A 23,339-nucleotide genomic window follows, 5' to 3' on the forward strand; every position below is an offset into this window, starting at 1 on the left:
AGATACATGTTCCTACAATGTTTATTATATTCATTCTTGGAGTTTTGATAGCAATCCCAAACCAGTTTCTAGTCCTTATTGCTCCATAACAAAGGTAGCGGAAATATACATGTTTGAACATTAGATCAATTGTTTGAAACAAAGAATCATCATTCAAATTTATTTTTATTGCAAAGTCAGATATACAGAGAGGAGGAGAGACAGAGAGGAAGATCTTTTGTCCAATGATTCACTCCCCAAGTGACTGCAATGGTAGGTGCTGCACCAATTCAAAGCCAGGAGCCAGGAACTTCTTCCAGGACTCTCACATGGGTGCAGGATCCCACAGCATTGGGCCATCCTGGGCTGCTTTCCCAGGCCACAAGCAGAGAGCTGGATGGGAAACTGGGCTGCTGGGACTAGAACTGGTGTCCATATGGGATCCCATTGTGTGCAAGGTGAGGACTGTAGCCATTCAAATATCTTTTAGGAAAGAAACTTTTTGTGGGTCTGCCAGGTCTAGCTTAGTGTGATAGAACAGATTTTTCTTCACAAGGTGCATAATGCACCTCAAAGGCCCTGTTTTATAAATACATGCTTATAAATGAATTTCTTCTCTGTCTCTTTTTTTTTACTTTGTTTTTTATATTCAGGTTTAGATAACAAATAGTTTATTTTGTGGGACAAAATGGTATTTCAATATGTATGTCCCTTAGAAAGATTCAGTCAAGCAAATTAACTCATCCACCACCCCACCAACTTATTGTTAGTAGTAGTAGTAGTAGTAGTAGTTTATGAGAATAGTGAAAAGCTGTCTTAGTCATTTTGAAATATACACTACTGATAACTATGGACACCAAGCAGTGTGACACATCACTGAAACATGCTCCTCCTGGGACTTTGTGCTCTTTCATCATTAGATAATAAGATCTGCTGTCTTCATTCTTCTGCCTCCTCCACCCAGCCTCTCATGATGACCTTCCTGCTCCTTTCATCCATGAGATTGACTTTTGAAGATGTGACATATAAGTGCTGTCACACAGTATTTTTCTTTCTGCTGTATTTACTTAGCATAAAATCCTTTACTTCCACCCATGTTTCCATTTCCTTCCTTTTTAAGTTTGCATAGTGTTTCACTATGTATAGATACACTATATTTATTCATCCATTAATGGATACTTAGATGATTTCCACATCTTGGCTTTTGTGAATAATGCTGAAATGAACATAATAGTACAACTTTCCCTTCAACTGCCAATTTTCATACTTGACTTTGAATTTGGAAATATGATTGCCAGATCTCATGTAAATCTACTTCTAGTGTTTTGGAGGAATATCCATTTTCCAAAATGGCTGTATTAATTTCCAACAACATACAAGGGTTCCCTCTTCTCTACCCCATCCATAATACTTACCATCATTTGTTTTTTTGTCATAATTTGAGAGGCAGATTTTGCAAAGAGAGGAGAGATAGATTGTCTTCCATCCACTAGCTCAATCTCCAAAAGGCCACAACAGCCAGGAATAAGCTGGTCCTAAGCCAGAAGTCAGGAGCCGCTTCTGGCTTTCCCAAATGGACACAGGGGTCCAAGGCCTTAGGTCATCCTCTGCTGCTTTCCCAGGTACAATCTGAGAGCTGGATCAGAAGTGGAGCAGCCAGGACATAAACTGGCTGTGTCAGCGCACTGGCCTCGATTGTTTGGATAATGTTGCCGTGGGTGTATCTGACAGCTTTTAGGATGGATATTATAAAACACACACTTTCATTTTTGATGCTGCTTGCTGTCTTCCGCTGAGTCTATTTGCATTCAACAGACAGAAAAATTTGACAAATTGGACTTCTTATTTTTGTTATTTCCTTTCAAGGCAGGCCTGTGCTTTGTATTAAGAATCTGCAGCCAGGGAAATTGTCACACTTATTTATTATGGAAGCATTGACATACATATTTAAATATCAGAGATTAAGCCAAATAAACAATTTTATGGTCTTCACATAACTGATGATCTATGGTCATTCCTGTAGTGAGTCACCACATTCATCCAGGAAGCTTGTGGCTGAGTGGCTCACACTTGATGATAATTTCTTTACTTATTTTATCAAACAGTATTTTACACCCTGTGTTCTAAGTACTCTTGGATAGTGTGGAATAAACAAGTCCTAGCTGTCAAAAGCATGCAGGTAACTAGAATAAGAAAAAAAACTAAACAACATTCTGTATATCACATGAACTCTATGGAGAAAAACATAGTAGTCACTAAACATGACAAAATTCATAGTAGTATGGAGAAAAAGGCAATCTCTTAGGGATAAAATCAGGAATTGGCTGTTGCATGTTTCATCCAATGGTCATTGGCTTTCTGGTAGATGTAATAGTTGTTAAGAATGACAGCAGAATTTCAGAGGGAGTAGAAGACTATCAATCATAAATAAATTCTTATCAAATAACAGTGTCCTACAGGCAGAAGATTATTATGACCAGAAAAAAAAGATGATGTCTGGAGGACATGTCTATATTCAAAGACAGATTTTTTTTTTTTTTTACAAAATAATTTGAGTTCGGGAATACTTACTTGCTTCTCTCTCTCATTTATGGGATATTTTCTTTACCCTAGATGTATTGACATGGAGTGGGGATGAGATTGCATCAGAGCAGATACTCTCCTGGAACCACACCTGTGAGGTAAGAATAAACAACTTCATTTAAATAGGCTGCAAGGAAAGTAATGAACCCAGACACAATCTGGCTCAAGCCTTGTGTGAAATAGTAGCCTTTGCCTGGAAAGGCAGAGGGTGGAAGCACCTAAAGCTTCCACTTTGTGGATATCTTTAGGAAGTATGGCTTAGAAAATGATGAGAACATTCTTGGGGCTTTTATAGGAGTGAAAAACAGACCCCTCACACCACATAGTCCTCCCCTGAGAAGCTCCTAAAGCTGGTGGTACAGGAGAAGGAAAGCTCATAGGAGGGAGCATAAAATTGTCAAGATACTTCAGATCTCAACTAGCAATACCATCTTACAATGGTAGCAAAATATTTGTTCCAGAATAACAGAAACAACAGCAAAAACATCTAATTTAAAATAGAATCTCATTACATTTTCCCTTCCACTTGCCCCTTGCTTTTACCATGTTTTGCCCTAAGGTACAATACTTTGGGAACAATTGCCTGTCATTATTTATAAAGCAGTGCTTCATTTTTGTTTATTTCAAATGCCTTTTTGAAGCTTGACTGATGTTATTAAATGTCTAAAGTTCGTATTATATTTGAATGTACTGCTGGATATGAAGAATGCTTCTGATTGCAGCAGGTAAAGCACTAGAATATTGCTTAAATTTTCACCACAAAGTGTGGAGAAAAGAAATGAATGCCATAAATTGTGAGCTAAAAAGTGGATGTTTGCTGCTGCAAAATCATCAGTCTTGATTTTTTTAAGTGTTAGCATGATATTGTCGAAGTACTTTAAAATTTCTTGTTATTTAGAAATACATCTTTTTGGATAAAATAATGTTCTATCTGAAAAGCCTAAGGTTACAGAATTAATATTCTATGCTGGCCAATATTTTACCAAACTCCTTTTGGAAGAAGGTTTAACATCACTCTCTCCTCACAACCTCAAATACACGGTAGTTCTCCAGGTTTTAAAAATATGCATAATTTCTAATCACCAGAGTAGGGAAAAGATCTGGAGCTAAGTGGGTTCCAGTGCCTTCGGCCGGCTCTTCCTTAAACAGCCACACGCCTGCACGCAACAGCACACAGTAGGCAGACTGACAATTACCCCTACCAGCTGCAGAGGGGAGAGAAAAAAAAAAAAACTGCAGTTATGAACCTGGCATCCCTCTCCTCTTTGGGCTTTTCAGTAGCCACCTCCCTAACTTATATGAAGCTTGCTCTTCTCCACCCGTTTGTTTCTTGTCTCTAAATTCACGTTTGCCCTCCAAGGCTTCCCTCAACTCCCTTTCATCACTAATCCCCACATCTCTTGCTCGCTCCCTTCCCAGGCAAATAGAATAAAAGACGCCACAGCTGCCGCTGTTATTGCCTCCCGCAGCGGATCTCCATCAAGATCTCCCCGCCCACGCCAGATCGGGGCTGAAGTTGCGCACCGGCCTGGGGACGAGGGCGGGGGAGAGAGTGGTGTGGCTGGGGAAAGGGAGGGGGAAGCGGTAAGAGAGGAAAACAACTTCTAAGCTGCAGGCGCAGTTGCACGGGGCATCTGGGTAGTGGGTCTGTGGGTCAGCCCTGGCCTTTCAGTGGGGTCCTCCGCCCCCTGGTGTGGCCTGAGAGGTAGTCCCTGCGGAGAGCAATGCCTGCCTAGCAACACCTCCCAAGCAGTCAGAGCTCTTGAAGATTTTTGAAGAGAGGGAAGCCCAGGAAGAGGAAGGAACTCCTTGGAGCCTTGCTTCTAGGAGTCCCGCAGGTGCGGTGGTGACCTGTCATTTGGTACCAAGTAAGTGCCTTTTTCTTGCTGTTATGTGCAGTCCCAGGATGGTGATAGGCACCATCTGCTGTCTGCTTTTCCCATCCACCCCTACCTGCTCCACCCATTCACATCCATAGGGTCTCCAGCAGCAAGCAGGAGATGAAGACTCCTGCTAAGAGTTAAGATAGCTATTCCTACAGTGGCAGTGGTGTTTGGGGTCAGCTTTATGGTGAGTGTGTGGTCAGTTATTTCATTCCACCAGGTAAGCTTCTAAACCAAGTCTGTCAGCATGACATTTGTAAAAACCTTACATGGCAATGGCTGTTTTATTATGTGACACAAAGATAGTATGGGAGGGATGAAAGGTTGGGCAGCATGAAGGATGATTTTCCCAAAAAATCTTATGTCTAATTAAAGTATTTTAGTGATTTCAAGATTCATGATTTTCACAAAGGAATTGATAATATAAAAGTAGAGGCATAGGTATAATTGGAAATGGGATACTAGGGTTGGAACAATTAGATACTGGTATTGTTAGGAGCAAAGAATTGTGAAGATTTGGCTTTTGTCTTTCACTTCATTTTTTTAGCTCTGAAAATGCACAATTTCTGATGATTTTCTTTTAGAAGTGATGTTATGATTACCTCCTATACTTAAGACATTGGGGAAAAGACAGCAAATGATGAATCCAAGTGCTGAAAGATCCCTTCATTTTTGGAATTCAAGGAATCAAGTTTGGATACTGGCAAGAAAAAATATCTTGAAAAGAGAAGACGTTTGGGTGGTGCTTTTTGAGGGTCCTTTCTGTCTAATTATCCTTCAAGTGAGTAGTTTGTGGAAAAGTTGAAGGAAAGAGGGCTCTGATAAACTGGGTTCTGGGTACCAGACTTTCTGTGAGTAGCTCTAACTGAAGATTTAATAATCTAGCTGCTGCACCTACAAATAAGGAAGATAAGGTTGGATGGAGTAATCTGGTGAGGTTACTAGGCAAATCAATAATTGTGTTGGAAATCCAATGAAGCTGTCGTTTGAATTTAGAATTGTAAAGCTTGATTTCCATTAGCGTGAAAATTAAGAACATTGGTTCATTTGATTAGGTTTTATTTTCCTTAGCTGTAAGCAATGCCATAAAGTTCTGTTGAGAATTAACTGACATTACAGGGAAGGTTTTGTTGTATAAATTACATTTGTAACTGTTAGTGTTACTTAATTTCTACCTGCCCTTCTAGTTCACATTTTAAATCTAATTCAATATGAGTATATAGCAGGGTTTGAACAACTTCTCAAATACCCTGAAGGAAGTCAAATTCAAGCTTATTTCTTTCCTCTTGAACAGTTTAAAGACTATTTGACCTCCATCCTTGAAAAAGTGTATGTCTTGGCTTGACACTCATATTCAGACTCCTTTGAATATTTTCCAATCATTTTTTGTCTCCATTTTTAGTTTTAAATGCTGTTTGGGGGGGTGCAGTGTTTCTACTTCTTGGGAATGAAATAATTAAGCATTTTAAATATTGCTGTATTTATTTGGTCTACTAATTAATTTAGGCATAAATTATTGAATACTGAACTTCAGAGATTTGTTTAAACATTGCACTCAGGAAAGACATACAGTTAAACTGCTATTTTCTATGAATATATTTAAAGTGATTGGACATTAAGTTGAACATTGGCTCTGGAAAAGCAAGAAACAGGAGCCCAACAACACATTTGGGACCCTGCACCTACTAATGAAGCAGTCTCCCACTGAAGTTAGAGCCAAGAACTTAGGAACTGAGCATTGTCTCAATAGGTTAATGCAGTTAAGTTTTAGAAAAGGAATTGACATATACTTTCACTGTTTATGCCCAAGTAGGATAAATACAAAGCTAAACATCTAAGAAACAACAGCAATAAAACTGTGTGTATCCCAGTCTCTTACTTAGGGAACAACGGTTCTAATGCAACCCAACCAAAATTTCACTGGCATAAAATTTGCATCATAATTGGATGATGAGATACTGATACACATTCCCCTCCCTCTGGAGATCCTCTCTTGACATTAGACCTTAATGGTGAAAGCCTTCATGTAAAAAAGACATTCTTAGGTTCTGAAGGTCTGATCCCATTTTGTTTCCAATAAGCAATAGCAGTTTGAACTATTTATGGGAAAGACCTCGATAACCCTTGCTTATCTCCACCAGCTGTCAGCAATGCATAGTCATCTATTATCACATTGGTTGCTTTGCATTGTTTTGATCCCCTTCTATTAGCATGGGCTAACAAGTGTCAGGTAGTGAGGTCTCAGCGCCTTTAAAAATTGAGCCTCTGAAATAAAAGGAAAGTATTTCATTTGGAAACATTTGAAAGAAATTTTCACTTCATTCATATCACTTGATCAAGCTAAAAATTAAGTTTTCTATTTGCTCAATTACATTTTAAGAATATTTTTCATTTAAAAGGCAGATTTACCAAGAGGGAAGAAACACCTACCGCCCACCCATCTGCTGGTTCACTCTTCAGCTGGCCACAGTAGCTGCCTGGAGCTGAACCAATCTGAAACCAGGATCCCTGAGCCTCTGTTGGGTCTCCCACTTGGGTGCAGGGGCCCAAAGATTACAACCATTCTTCACTGCCTTCCCAGTTCATAAGCAGGGTGCTGGATCAGAATTGGATTCTCTGGAAATAGAACCAGCAGCGACATGAGATGTTAATGCTTGTTGAGTCATAGCACTGACCCCATTCAATTACTTAAAACAAACAATCTGGCTCCATTTTGTTATACTTCATTCAAATAACCCTAACATATATCACAGCTGTTTGCATCATATTTCTAAATGGACTAACTTTGTCTAGCTTACAAACTTCCACTGATCTTTCCTTGAAGTCATTTTTGGGTGTGGTTTTGAGGTTGTGTGCTGATCGCCAACATTGTCATGTGTCCACTCTTCTAACAGAGGTTGACTGTGCCTCTCTGAATGTTCATGATCTGTAATCATCCTCTCTGGAAAGGAGACTCTGGCAAAGACCTCAGACTTGATTTTTCTTAATGAACGCTCACTAGAATTTAAATTTATTACACTTTCTCAAAGTGGAACTTTTTCCCGAATTAAAAATGTTGAATATAGTCAAAACAGTATATAAAACAAAATTTACTTAACAATAAGAAAGACCACTGTTTGGTTTGGTTTGCTTAGCATAATACTCTTCTGTGTTCTTCCATTGATTGAACTTTAAGTTGTTTCCACATTTGGCTGTTATAGATAATGTAGCCATAACCTTGAGTGTACAGGTATTTCTAATAAACTGACTTAAGTTTGTTTGAATAAATACCACCCATGAAAGTATTGATGATCTTGATGTCATAATGCTAAGTGATAAAGGACAAGTACCTGTGGAGTTTTGTACATGTAGCATTTTGGTTCTAGGATCCTCATTATATACTACAATTTGAGAATGTTCAAGTTCCTTATATGAAATGATGGCTGTGGTATTAATATTTATCCAGTGCATATCTACCTTTATACTTTGTCATCTCTAGATTATTGATGATATCTAATACAATATAAATACTATATAGTTCTTTAATTGTGTTCTTAGTGGATAATTACAAATATGGAGAGATCAATACAAATGCAATTTTCCTGACTATTTCTTATCCATGGTTGATGAAGAATCCATGAATGCAGAATCCACTAAGAGCTGCATGAGCTATACTGTGTGCTCACTCACAGGTAGAAACTTGTGAATCAAATGCAGAAATAGAGGAATAGTTAATAGATACAGAAAGCAAAGGAGTGGATGACAGAAAGGGAAATGTTGATAAAATTTTAGCAAGCTTCACTTTGTGATGCACAGTATGATATGGTGGTAACAGTTAAGTGCTGAATTTTATATATTTCAAGAGTTAAAATAACAGATTTTGAATATTTTAAAAATAAGGACATAAGCAATTTTGTTATAGATAGAATGATTAGTCTGATTTAATTACATGTGTAATCACAGTTGGCCTCATGAATGTAATTATTTATCAAAGATAACATTTTACTAAAGTCACTTATTTATACTTTCTTTAACAAGATTGCATATTCTACAACTGTAGATAGAGTAGGATAATTGAATCCAGTAGAAAATAGGCATTGAGAAATAAGAGCTGGAGCCCAAGTGAGGTGATCTAAGAAGAGAATGTGGCTGGGGTTGGAAGCCAGGTCCAAGGACCAAGTGGAAAAGGTGAATCAAATTAGGGTAGCCAGTACCAGTGTAGATATCAGGCAATCAGAACCAATGTGTAAGTAAATAACTCGTGGGAAAATGATCCAAAAGCAAAAAGGAGTGTGTTTAAATCTGAGGGAATTTAAAAAGTGTCTATCCACACAAACAGCTGCAAAATTCCAGGAATATTGGTGACATTTCAAACTGTCTGCAAACTCTCTGCTCTATTTTAGTAATAGTTATACATAGACAGTTAAAAGGCAAAGATTTATTCGCTCTTAAGAGAAACCAGAGTATACACATGGAGAGTTAGATTCAAGTAGAATAGAAGTCACCAGAAAACATTAGAATCCTAACACCCTTTTCTGTTCCTTTTCAAAGATATAAAGGCTTACTTCCAGTGGGAGAAACATGCACACTAACATATACATAATTATGTATGAAATCATCAGAAAAAGCTCTAAGTGTGTTGATACTGATGCAAGACTGGTATTTAGTGGGGATGGGGAGAGGTATATAGAAGGATATATAATTACAGTTAGATAGAAGGAATAAATTTAAATCAATTTTAAAATAAGGTGACAAATCATAACATATGACAATATATTTTGTTAGTAAAAATGCCAAGAGTAGATATTAGGTGCTATCAAAATAGTATCTGTGTGAGGTAATAAATTGGTTAAAGAACTGGATTCAGCAATTTGAGAAATATCTGTGCTTCATGATGTCATCTTGTACAGAATGAAAACGTACAGCATTGTCTGTCAGTTTCAAAACAATGAAATGAGAAATTTTAAAAACAGCTTTAGATAAGACTGTTAGAGGCATGTACAACTGACATAAACCAGCTCCGGAAGATGGGGAACTGCCTCAAATCCCCTACCTTAGATGATATCTCTCTGCTTCACGAGTCTCAGTTGGACCAGGTTAGCTTTGGGGACAGAGCTGGCTCAGGAGACCCTGCTGCGATATCAGCCCTGTAGGGACCTTTTCTCTGTGCTGGTCCAGTTCAGCCTTCATTGTGGCCTCCAAAGACCTTCATGGCATATCTGGCATTCTGTATTCTAGGCTACCAAATGTTGGCTGTTCTCACCGTTGCCTTTGCTCCAGCTGCAGTAGGCTCTCAGCCCTTCCCCTCCAGGTCAGCCATGTGGACACCTAATCTGCTTTAAGGACTCTCAGATCTGAAGTTGTGAAGCTTGTTTCTCTCTCCCCTTGAATTCCTTATCTGTACCCATGGGACTGAACCTGCTGAACTTTGAAAAGCAGGGTCTCTGACACTTGAGTGGTAAATCTTTGTTCAGGTGGATGTATGTCACATGCTCTCTGCCTCTCTAAGTTGCACAAAGGTAGGGACTTTGCGTTTCTGGTTTACTGTGATGTGCATTTACACACCTGCTTTTCCTAGGGTGTGTTTAAGTTTTCCCAGAGATCAAGTTAAATGTTGGTCCAAGTATCTTTGAAGCAGGTGAACTGTTTTTAGTTCTTTCTTTCCCAACCTCCTAGAGACTGTATAACAAATGTGATTATTTCAGTTTCAAGAACACTTTTTTAGAGATAAAAGTTTTTATTTTAAAAAAAATCTGCTTTACTCAATGAGTAATGCAATTTGTTCTCAACTTTATTTTTTCACTTGGAAGATCAGTAGGTCTTTTCCTGTGAGTGTAGGAAGGCATATTTGTCTTATTCTTTTATTACTGGCTATTTTTCCATGATATCACCCATAAGCATTTCTGGTATTAGCTCCTTAGGGTGAAGACTTTGTTTCTGGTGCTTAGAATTAAAGATATATTGCCATAAATCTTTTTACAAAATTCACTTCTTAAACTTCAGCAAGAACTTTCAGGTAGCTTAATTGCAAAGCCAATGATTACATATAACTGTAACAGAGAAAATTTTTTGGCAAGTTACCCTTCAAAACTGCACCAATTTACTCTGTTATCTGAACTGTACTTGGGGGCTGGTGCCTCCATATCCTAGCTTGTAAAAGGTCACATGCATGGAGATGAGTCTCAATTATGTTTCTAGATTTTTACTACTAAGATTATTATCTTAAACATACCCATATCCTTCAGAATATCATTAACTTCAATCTTTCAGACTTACTCTTTCTTTAAGCCAATGTTATAATCTTATAATCCCATTACTTTTTTTTAAAAAGTGAAATGAGTTGTAAATCCTTGAAGGAGTAAGGATTGTGGTCAGAGAGATCTTAGGGAAAATATTTTATTGGAGAATATTGCTGTGAGTCACCCTGAAAGGTAGGAAAATGAAATAGAAGCCATTTTGTATCTATCAAGAACAGTCAAGTTGCCTCAACCAACAAAAACAATCATCTAAATTGGTCATTAAGTTGCTTTAATGGCCAGCAGATATGATTTCTATGTAATGATATGAATTCTGTATTTAAATTAAATTGAGATAGTGTATTCTAAGTTAACTTGTTTTATGGCCATATTGTTTTCATTTTCTTTGATTAGGTGAATGTCACTGGTTCAAGGCTTTGATGCATTACCCAAGTCTCATTTGGAGCATGACTTTTCAAGATAGTTTGAACAATAGTGAAATGTCATTTTATCCATATATCATATTTCATGTCAAAGTAAATACACACTTAAGATATTCTTGCTTGATGGATCCACTGTCCTATCTTATTTTCTTCATTCTTCGTTTATGTTAGCTAGCTTTATAGCTTACTTCCTTGTAATCTAGAGTCTTTTTGGGAATTCATTTGGTATCTTGTAAATATTTCACACTTTTAAAGGCAAAAACAATCTAACAATTCTCTTCCCTGATGAATAATTCTAGTTTTACAGAAAGTATAATGATTCATTATTTAGATGCTGTATTTTCATTTTCCTATGTGTGACTCCTTCGCTTCCATGTGAAGAGTCTGATGCTAGTGCCTAAACCTCATGACTGCCTATTCTGGAAACCAAACTAAGGGATGGGAGAACATTTTCAAGGAATGAAGGGGGGTGAGGGAGTGGAAATCCTGACTTTTGCATGTTTTAACTCTTTACACATTGTCTCTAAAATGATGCAGAGAGTTGTAGATTCAGAATATTTATTTGCTCTCCTCCCTGGGAACTGGACTATAGAGCAGACCAGCATTTAGTCACCAATGATCATGTAACTCAACATCCAAATCAGGAAAACTTTGACAAGGACAGAGGACATCACCAATATTCTCAACCAGATACCTGGTGCATTTGGCCACACTACTGAAAGATGAGATTGGGTGCTTGAGAAAGAATAGGAAAGGGGAAAGACACAAGATACAATTTTCATCTCTAAGTCAGATGGGAGCCACTGGATCAAATGCATGTTCCATCTGCATTCCTTTGATTTTCAATTTACAACTGTCTTGTACCGGGACCTGTGTTACTTGAATGACAATGGACAGTCATCGTCAAACAATTATTTAATGACTGAGAAAAGAGAGGGACCTGAAGGGAAAAAAAGGGTGTCAAGAGCTGACAATAATATGTATTTTCTAGAGACTGGATATTGTGAAGCACATACTTTCCTTGATAATTCTGGTAGATGCTTCATTGCCTATACTAAGAATATCAGATTAAAAAAAAAGAGAGAATGTGTTGTATCTGCTTGTTTTATGACAGTGATTGATTGAAGGTTCACTCTTTTCTATTGTATTGTATCAGATTTTCTTCCAGAACTTTAGCCCAAGATAATCTGGCTGAATTGTGCCACTGAGTCCTAGGTTTTTGTTATCAGCCTTACAAGTTGTGCAGTCAGAAGCTAGAAGCATTCAAAACCACTCTATTGAGATGATTATATTGCTGTAAAGCTCTCACCATAACGAGTTCATTAGAGGCTATCTTCCTTTCACCTGCTTTGTCACCTTAAAGATGTTAGATCTCATGTACACTACAGAATTGTCCATCTATTTAGCTTCTCAGTTTATTGTGAGGCTAAGTATTTTTGTATCCTTTTCAAGCTAACAACACAGAGGCAGGTGACTGAGTATATGATTGACTTGTATGGTCAAGGGTTGGAAATTCTTCAATTGATCTGCTCTTAGGTTTAGGATCTGGATGGACCTTGTGGCTTACGACCAGGCCAAGTACAGCCATTATGACCATTTGAGGAGTGACCCAAAGGATGGAAGATTTTTCTCTGTCCCTATCCCTACTTCATAACACTTCCAAATAAATCAATCCTTAAAATTAGACAAGATCTCAAAATAAAGGGCAATTTGTGAAGTCTGTTTTCATGAAAATGACTCCTTTGCATTCCTATGCAATGCAAGGGTGTTTTCCCTTGTTAAACCCCTCATCACTTGCCATGTATATTTGTCATGCACCCATCAGAAATATGATTTTAGGAAAACCCTGGATCCTTTACAACTTGCTAGTTTTGGTGAGGTTAACAAAGAATAATGCAGAAATGCTAGAAGCTGATTTCACCAAGCAGCAAGTTTTGAGAACATCTGGAGATGATGGGGATAGGGAGTGGTTTATAATGTTGGATTACACCATTTTCTTAGGGTTACTGGGAACTTTTGTCATCTTCAGGTGGGAAGATTTAAAGCAGAAGCAACATCACTAGGTGTTTCTGGCAACTTCTGTTTCTGTTAACTTTATCACAACTGTAAGAGATTTCCTTGTGAGGCAGTTGACTAGAGAAGATATCTTCCCTACTGCCTGGATATGCTCCTCGATGTTGATTGCTCTTGGTTAGTTGGCATTCAGATGCAGACAGGGAAATTTGGTGTGGTTTACCTGGTACTTTTTGCATTTTAATTTTAATAAGTCAGTTAGCTATCATTGTGAAGATGAATGTATTAGACTACTCCTTACTGAAGGGGCATTGATTATTCCCAGGTTATTGGGCAATTCAATGAGTAGGTACACCAGTGTTTGGGATGATTTTAACTTCAGTTTCTGTTTTCTTAAAATTTTAATTATTACCAGAGATGCACAAACTAAGACATGGATCCTGATTTTTTTAAATGTCACCTTTTGTGCTTGAATTCTGTGACTATATTCATGTTGCTAATGCTTCTAGTGCTGCTGCCTGGTCCTGTTTCCCAGATACTACTGATAAATGAATAACAATATTGTTAAGCTTATCACCATATAGAAGTTCCTGAGCAACCCTTTAAAAAAATCTAAGCTCACTAAAACATACCTTAAACCAAAATTTAAAATTTAGAACAGTGAATTTGATTGTTGATATGCATATCCTTTCTGTATGATAACATACTCCAATAAAGTGTTGCAAATGTCTGAGGATGAGTAGGACAAGAGAAAGAAGGAAGGGTAGAGTTACATTTTTTTGGATTCATAGCAGCAAAAAAAAAAAAAAATTCGCAGGACAATTAGTCAATCCTAGATGGGGCATAGATGTTGAGGAGCCTTTGCCAGAACTGCCTGAACTGTAGGCAGAGCACAACTGCAGGAGATTGAAAGATATGATTCAATAATTGAAAGCTGTTAAAATTGGGAACAAATAAAGTCATGTCAAGGATATGAAAGAATGTGACAATCACAATAAAGATATAATTACAACAATGTAAATATAAACAGCTTATGCAACAACTGTAGTGCAATCTGGGTTGGTTTTAGTCTATAGAGAGAAAGTTTACTGGTATTCTCGACCACTTTCTGTGAGACAATAGATCTATTCAGTTAGCTGTCTTTCAGTCAGTCTTCCTGTATAGAAATCATTAAGTAATAACTATGACATGTTTTGGTATTATAGCCGAAAGAATAACATTAGCTTCTTCTATCTATCATACCAGATAGCCAGGAGTTGTAATCTACCAAGCTTTACCCTTTAAGAGGATGATGGGACTCCTGCTGGCTGAAGGAGATAGAAAGGTTGAAGTCACTACAGAGCTGCAACTTTTGTAGCATGACTGATATTTTTTGTTGGATATCTTGGGATGACACCCAAATTATTAAGTTCTTTAAACATGGTGAATTAGAGATAGTAGTTAAAAGCAAGTAACTTGAAAGTAGCAAGAAGGAAATCTAAAAGCCTGATGGTAAAAGACTTATAAGTAATACAGAATAAAATACAGAGTACAGAGTCCTTTGAGTTTTAAAATTTAAGAATTTCACAAATATATTTACCATATTTGCTTATTGTTACTATCTAGTTATCACCAAAAATTTACCTTGTATAATATCTGTAAATTCCAGAACCTACAGCAATTATTTTACTAAAAAGATCATTAAATATGGAATAGTGGTTTTAGGATTAAAATTATTGCATTGAAATATCTAATATTCATTGATGTGTAAAACATGGAAGATACTCATATTACTCCCATTTCTCAGTTGAAGTTGAGGCATAGAGAGGGTACGTGCCTTGCTTAAGGTCACAGAAAGTAGTAAAAATCAATTTGATTTCAGAAAATCTACCCCCAAAACTAAACTTTCTCAAAACATTTATGGTAAAATATTTCAAACTTTTAAAATTTGTTATTTATTTATATAAAGGGGAAAGATTTCATGTATTTCAAATATAGTTTTAAGAACATAATGATTCTTTGCACACATAATGATTCTTTCCACTTTGCCTTCCTAAGACTGCCACCCTCCTTAAAAAGTTGATAGAACTATGCCATGGCCATCTTAATGCTCAGCAGCTAGAGAATCCTATTTTCCATTTACATTATTGCAAATCTCTGCATGTAAGTTTTTATTTGTGATGCATTTTAAACTAAGTTGCAAGCGGAAGTAACTCCCACAAACTTTATCACTCATATAATTAACTAGAATGCAATAATTTTGTATTTAAAGAAAATACAAAGTAAAATGCTCAAATTTTATTTAATTATTTTATTATTTGCATGGTTAAAAGTGATACACACCCATATGCACCTTTGATTAGGGTGGGGAAGGTAAAAATATAGAGGAAGGTAGGTGGGACGAATGTTGCAGTTATTTTTTTTTTTCTGTGTCTGCTTGCTGGGATGGCAAGGGGACTACTCATTTCTGTAAAACCACATCAAGCCCAGGAGTGAGGAACAGTCCTTAGATGATGACTTGAAGACCTTGATGTGAGAAAGAAAATTCTGATTGTGTTACTTGAGTGATTTTGATAGTATTGAGACCTTATGGCTTTGCTGCACTGGGGCTGAGGAAATCTTTCCAAGTTCTACTGAATGACTAGATCACCTCAGTGTGCATGCACAGACCTATGCATTTGCTGCAAAGCTTTGTCAGCAGAATTGTCCAACCTGTTCTGCTTCCCATCCTCTGGTGAGGCACTCAATGTCCTCTACTGGCCTTGATGTAAAATGCTCAAATTTTAAGGGTACCATTCTGTATATATGTGATTGAAATCGCTAACAAGATGTTGACCATTCCCATTAACTTGCAAAATTCCATCAAAGACACCATCCCCGTCAATCCCTCACCTAGTCCTGATAATAAACTTTTCCTGTTTGGCATCATGTAGATTTGACTATGTACTTTGTAATCATTGATGGAAGATTTGTCTTGTTTTGGGATTCAGCCACTGTTATGTGTATTAGTAGTTCAATCGTTTTTGATGCAGAATTATTCAGTTGTATAAATATGCTACTGTTTATATTTTTAAATCTATACTCTTAATGGAGAATTCCAGGCTTTGGCAATATGACCTTTAAAAATATTTCCCATGATTTTTCATTCTATCCCTTCCTTCTTAAAGCTCTTTCCAACAGAAACATCTGGACACTGCCATTGGCTCCACAGCTACCACTGTTTTCCAGGAACTGTAAAAGCTTCTGCCTGTCATACAAAAGTAGATTATCCATGACCCCTCACTGTGTCCCAGCTCCAGGCATAAAATCTCTAGCTGCTTCAGTTGATTAGTTTACCCAAATCAAATTCTATCTCCTCAGCTGTAAAATAGGAAACAAAAAGGGTGTGTGACAAAATGGAGCATATTCTAAAAATTGTCGCAGTGCCTCCCTCCCAAGTAATAACCACCCCATAAGCAGCATAATCATATTTGTCATAAATATTAGAATAAAAATTAACAATCTAATTTTACATTTTTCTTCAAAAGAATTTTCTCTGAGCATTAGTCAATTTCTCCATAATTTTTCCAATTCTATCACTTTCAGTTTGTAGTCAAGAGAAATGATTTCCTCTTCAATCAATAGCATAAAATATTACTGTAGCTGGCCCTCCAAATTAGAGTTCAAATCCAAACTAACTTTAAAAAAAGTATTGCCAATGGTTACTTTAGCTTCTGAATTTTTCAGAAAGGCAGCCTAATGGGCAGATTAACTATTAATCTTTCTATGCTTTGCAGACCTTGGTGCTGTATTAAGAAGGTTCATTGGAAGGCATATTGCTTGTACCATATTACATAAATTCCCTACAGAAATGGTTTCACTGAATTATGGCTTAATGATAAATAATATATAGTCTGCATTCAACCATCTAAAAGTCAGGTGTATGCCAGCTCCATCTGATAAGTGGTTGCATTTCTTCTTAATAAATAGAAAATAATACCCAATACTCATTCATTCATCAAATCAGTAACCCAAGTTAGCTTCATTTAACATCAAAGTTATTGCTGAAAATGTGTTTTCTGGAATAAGTAACTGGGTTGGGAGAGAAAATTAGTACCAGTTAAACCATTGTTATGGTGCAAGATTTTTGTATTATCTTACTTAATCTTTCAGAGCTTGAGAGGTAATGAATTACAAATTTTATGTATGAAGAAAATAATATTTGAGTAGTAATTTAAATTCTTATAGTTGTAAATAGCAAACCAGGGAGTCAAAGATTATTTTACCATGAAGTGTAACAGAAGAAAGCAAGGGGTGATTGTACTTGGATGTTTCAGTAATAAGACTGCCTGACAAATTGACTCTTGAGGTTTCAGTGAAATGTGTCTGGACTACTTTCATTAATGGCAACATATTGATTTTTTAATAGAAATGTTGCTAATTCTACTTTGACTTTATTTATTTGAAAGGCAGAGAAACAGATATAGAGATTTCCCTCTGACATTCATTTTCCACACACCCACAATAGCAAGGGCTGGACCAAGTAAAAGCCAGTGGGAGAAGTGGCTACCACCAAGTATTTCGTGTTGCTATTGTATCCATGTCTGAACTTGTGGGAAGCTTCACTCAAAAACAGAACTAGGACTGAAGCTCAGGTATGCCAGTGTGGAATGTGGGCATCCCGAATGATGTCCTAACTGCTACTCCAAATGTCTGCTCTGAGGGCAACATTTTTGCAGTAAGCTTGAGACCACCCTTACCTGTATATGCTCAAAGATATATGCATTTTTTTCCTTGTGAAGGAGATGAAGAGAGAGATTGCGCTCCAATTCGTTGATTTACTTCTTGATTTCCTGCAATGGCCAGAGCTGAAGCCAGGAACAGGAACTCAAACAAGATTATCATAGGAGTAGCAGACTCAATACTTAAGCCATTACCTTTATGCCTCCTAGGGTTTGTTCCTTTGAGAAGCAGATTCAGAAGCTAGAACCTGACATTGAACCCGTGTACTCTGATGGGAGCTGCGTACCTCTTAAGCAGGGTCTTAATCACTAAACCTAATGCCCAGCCTTATGGAAAACATTAACTCATGTAAACTTAATCATATTTATTAGCAGTTAGAAGGCAGGCATAGTTACTTTTTGAATCTGAAAAAGATATAAAAGGCTTGTTAATTCAATTCTGAATAAGTTTAGCTAGTAGTGAAGTGCAAACTTAGATCATATGATATTGTATAAAAATATTCCATCTGGTCCCAGCGTGGTTGCCTAGTGGCTTAAGTTCTCACCTTGAATGCTCCAGAGTTCAATATGGGCACTGGTTCTAATCCCAGCAGCCCCACTTCCCATCCAGCTCCCTCCTTGTAGCCTGGGAAAACAGTTGAGGACAGCCCCTAAGCCTTGGGATCCTGTATCCACTCAGGAGACCAGAAAGAAGCTCCTGGCTCCTGGCTTTAATTTGGCAGCTCCAGCCATTGTGGCCACTTGGGAAGTGAATCAGCAGATGGAAGATCTTCCTCTCTTGCCTCCTCATCTCTGTATATCTGCCTTTCTGATAAAAATAAATAAATCTTTTAAAAATTTTTGTCTAAGAATCTTAACATAAGAGCATTCTAAAATACATGGCACTGATATTACCAGTCCATATTTGTATGCAATTAAGTCATTCAAGCATCAGCAAGCACATACCTCCACACTGGAGGGAAGGCAAAGGACTTAGTGCCCAAATTCATGCTTTCTGTGTTAGACAGCTGTTAAGAAAACTCTGTAAACTTTACTCAAATCTGTTCTAGCTTCAGTTCAGTGACTGAAATTTATCCTTTGTGAATAGTATCGAAGTCTAATTTCTCTTCTGTATGAGAATCTACCAGACACTTGAAAACGTTCCATTTTTTTTTATTTCTTCTACCTCAACTACGCATGTAATTTTAACCACTTTGTATATGGTGGCATTCAATTCTAGACAGCATTCTGGTCCCATTTGAACACCTCTAGTTTATGTAAACATGCTTTGAGCGTGGTGTTCTGGAGTTACAGCAAAGTAGAGAAGCACTGTCCCCTCAACCTCCATTAACTTGGACAAAGTTCATATCCATTATCTTGACAGATACAAGCAGTACTGACTCAAATTGCAAATAGAATTAACCAACCCCCTTGTAGTTTTCTTTGCTACAGCATATTCCTTCACTATATTTGTGCAAATCAATGATTTAAATCCAGGTTTTAAGTCTTATGTGAATTTCTCTTTATAAATGGTCCTTAACTTCAAGATGACAAACTATGCAAATGACAAATTTATTTCCCAAATATTATTTTACAATAACTGCTCTAAGTATTTTAACTCATGTTATTTTATCCTTTTTTGATCCAAGGAGAAATCTCAATTTTATGATAGATAAAACACTAATCAACGCTTCAAAATATGGAACCAAGTTTGAAATATTAAGTGCATGTAACTCTACCTTCAGAGTTTATGCTGTTAACTGCTTATGTATTTTCATTAGGTTTTTTCTATATATCACAAACTAAGTTGTTGATAATATACAGTAAATCATATATTTAATACTATCCATAGCTCAAAAATCATTTTAATTTTTCTTTTTAAATTTTAAAAATTTATTTTAAATCTATTTTATTTTAAGGTTTATTTTTTATTGGAAAGGCAGAGAGGAAGACAGAGAAGATCTTCCATCCGATGATTTACTCCTCAAGTGATCACAATAGCTGGTACTGAACCAATCTGAAGTCAGGAGCCAGGTGCCTCTCCGGGTCTCCCTTGTGGGTGCAGGGTTCCAAGGCTTGAACCAGCCTCAGCTGTTTTCCCAGGCCACAAGCAGGGAGTTGGATGGGAAGTGGGGCTGCTGGGATTAGCACCGGTGCCCATATGGGATCCTGGTGCATTGAAGGCGAGAATTTTAGCCACTAGGCAAAGAAAAATGTTTTCGTGTATTCCTGAAATACAATGTTAAGTTGATAAGAATACTTTCTTCCCTTCCTCAACACCCCTCATTCCTTTATTTATTTTCCCTTGAAATTTTACAGTAACATACTTTCAAATTATTTTATATTCATAGGCTTACTGAATCATTTACTATAATGTTCAGATAGCAAAAAGTAGAAATATCACTTTTCCACAGGAATATAGAGACGAGCCATAAGCCATTAAATCATAAGATGCCCATTTCACTTGCATATATTGGGTTTTTTATATTCTGTATTGTCTCACACGTATCGGAGAAAACATAATATATGTGTTTTTTGGTTTAGCAATCTTTGAATAGAGTATCAGCCTTGTACACCTACCCTAAAAATATTTTGCAGCATGTATTTATCACATAGTGAGACATTTTATAAATTGATACATTGATACTTTCTTTTTCCTATTAGATAAGATGAAATGTCATTGAGACAATAAAAAAATAAGGTTAGTTCGTGTAAAACAAAAAAAATACCCTGAGCAGCCAGTAATTGTCAGAGTGAAAATAATTTTATTTGAAAATGATATTGCTTTTAGTTCTTTACCTAGAAAATTCTGCTATTCATTTCTACAATAGAAGGAGGAAATTAGAGCAACATAGTATCAATTTGTAATTGATTGCTAAATTAGGAAGCAGAAGAACTCTACTCCATGACATTATCATTCAGTAGATGCCTGTGGGAATATCCTTATAATGCATTTGAATATTTTAATATGTATAATAATATCCTTAAGCCATTAAGAAGCTAAAAGATATATGCTGTCATGATAATTCATAAAAAATAGTGGGAGGGGAAAACAGGAGGAAGGAAGAATGCACAAGCTATTGTGATAAGTAATAATTACACTTGAATAATTTAAAATCTAAAGTACACCCAAGTATCTATGAAATGAATATAATTTGAATAGCTTATTAAATATTTCCCCATATTTTTTAAAATGTAAAGTACATTTGAAACAAAGAGAAGGAAAGGGCTCTTCCGTTTGTTGGTTTACTGGGTAATGCCCAAAACAGCTGTGCTTGAGACAGAGCAAAGCTTAGAGCTAGGAAGTCAGTACTCTCCTCTTTTGGATGGCAGGGATATAAATACTTGAGCTATCAGGCTTGTTGCTTTCCAGTGGGCACCTTAGCAGGAAGCTTGAACCAGGAGAAATTCTGGGATTCAAGACCATGGACTCCCACATGGGTTGTAGCCATCCCAAGTGGAGCTTTAGCTACCACATCAAATGCATGTGTCATTTTTAATATTTTAAGGGGAAAAGTTTTATATTAAGGAAATTGTGTTTATTCACAATGTCTTAGCTGTCTGACAGTGTTTACTTTCATGAATATTTGTATGTGGTATGTATTGTGTGATGAAATTATGGTACATGTTTGGTGGCATGTTTGGTGGGTGTAGAATTTTGTTTGAAATATAGAACAGAATGCTTGAAAACAAGTGTATTTTAACGTGAGAAACAGCAAATTTTATTCCATTTGTCTGGAAAGAGAACTCCAAGAGACGATCTGCCTGATCCGTATTTTTCTTTCTTTGGTTTTGTTTATAATTGTTTGTAATTGTTTATGATTGTTTATAATGATAATTTGGTTTTGTTTATAATTTATGAGATACAATATGATATTGTGATAGTTACATGCAATGTGTAGTGACCAAATCATGGTTCTTAATATATTTATCCCTTTAAACTTTTATCATTTTTTGTTCAAGAACATTCAGAATTGTCTTCTAGTTACTTGAAAATATATCCTCTGTGCTGCATGAGTTTGTTATTCATATTTAACTATAATTTTGTTTCCATTGACTGGTTTCTCCCTACATTCCCTTCCTATTATTATTCTCATTTTCTGATGACTACTAGTACTCTGTTTTGTGTTTGTATTGAGCTTAGAATGCATTGATTCTCAAATGAGTGAAATCATGCAACCTTTGGCCTTTCTGTGCCTGGCTTACTTCAGTTAATATAATGACCTTTAGGTTTATCCATGCTTCTATAATTGATAGGGTTTATGGTTTAGAGCTGCATAAAATTTCACGATGTATAGATACCACATCCTAAGGAGCTCAATTCAGTAGCAAATAGGCAAGGAGTGCAATATAAAATTGATTTAAAAAAATGAAATGGAAGTCTCAAGGATATACAAATGATCAACAAGCACATGGCAAAACCTGCCATCAGGGAAATGTGAATTTAAACAATGATGATATGTTACTTCATCCATATTAGAAAAGCTATCACTAAAGAGAAAAATAACAAATGCTGGTGAGAATTCCTAAAAAGGGAAAATTTCATATACTAGGGATGTATATTGGAATAGCCATGATGGAAAATAGAATGGAGGTTCCTAAAATAGACAAAGGCAGAACCATACTATCTAGAAATCTCATCACTAGGTATTAATAGAAAGGAAATGGGTCAGTCTGTTGAAGAATGTCTGCCTTATTGTTCATTACAGCTCTACTTCTTTCTCTGTATTTTTAAAATATTATTCTTATTGAAAAGGCAGATTTACAGAGAGGAGAGACCGAAAGATCTTTCATCCACCGGTTCACTCCCCAAATGGCTACAATGGCCAGAGCTGAGCTGATCAGGAACCAGGAGCCTCTTCTGAGCAGCTGGGACATATATTGGCATCAATGATGCTTGCAGGTGGAAGTTTAATTAGTTGCCCCATGGTACTTTCATCCCAACCCCCAGCTGCTCCTCACCACTGTCTTTTGAGTTGCTTTACATCCTATCTCTGATATGTTTCTTGAAGAAACATATGCAAATGATATAGTTCTCTTTGTTAATTGACTAGTTGAAGGGGAAAATACTCCCTGGACTGGGCTAGAATACTTGAATTGCCTTTTGCTTATGTCTTTGAGATCTTGTTTAGAGACTTATGGTAAAAAATTAAACTGAAAAATCAAGTAATGTTAAGGCTATGATAATAGTTTTCATCAAAGTGCCTTTATAGAAACAGAGTAAGTAAGTATTCTTCATGTAAAATGCTTGAAAGCTAAAGCAAATCCAAAGAATATTTAATCCAAGTAGTCATTCCAGTATTTCATTTTCTACTTTTATTATCCATTTTCCATAGCACAACCATGACACAAATATTTCTTTTCTCTTTGGATATCAGTGAGATGTGTTTTGTATGTTTAAAAATCCGCTGTACCATGTACCTGAAGTAGTAGAAGTCTTGACTGTCATAATGAATGCTATCTCACCAGTATTGATTACCTTTTTCTTATTTTTGAATACTACACAAGTACAATGTTAAAGCTTTCAATAACACATTTTTCACT

Source organism: Ochotona curzoniae, unplaced genomic scaffold (genome assembly GCF_017591425.1).
Source record: "Ochotona curzoniae isolate NIBS_2020 unplaced genomic scaffold, NIBS_Ocur_1.0 patch64, whole genome shotgun sequence".
Classification (NCBI taxonomy): Eukaryota; Metazoa; Chordata; class Mammalia; order Lagomorpha; family Ochotonidae; genus Ochotona; species Ochotona curzoniae.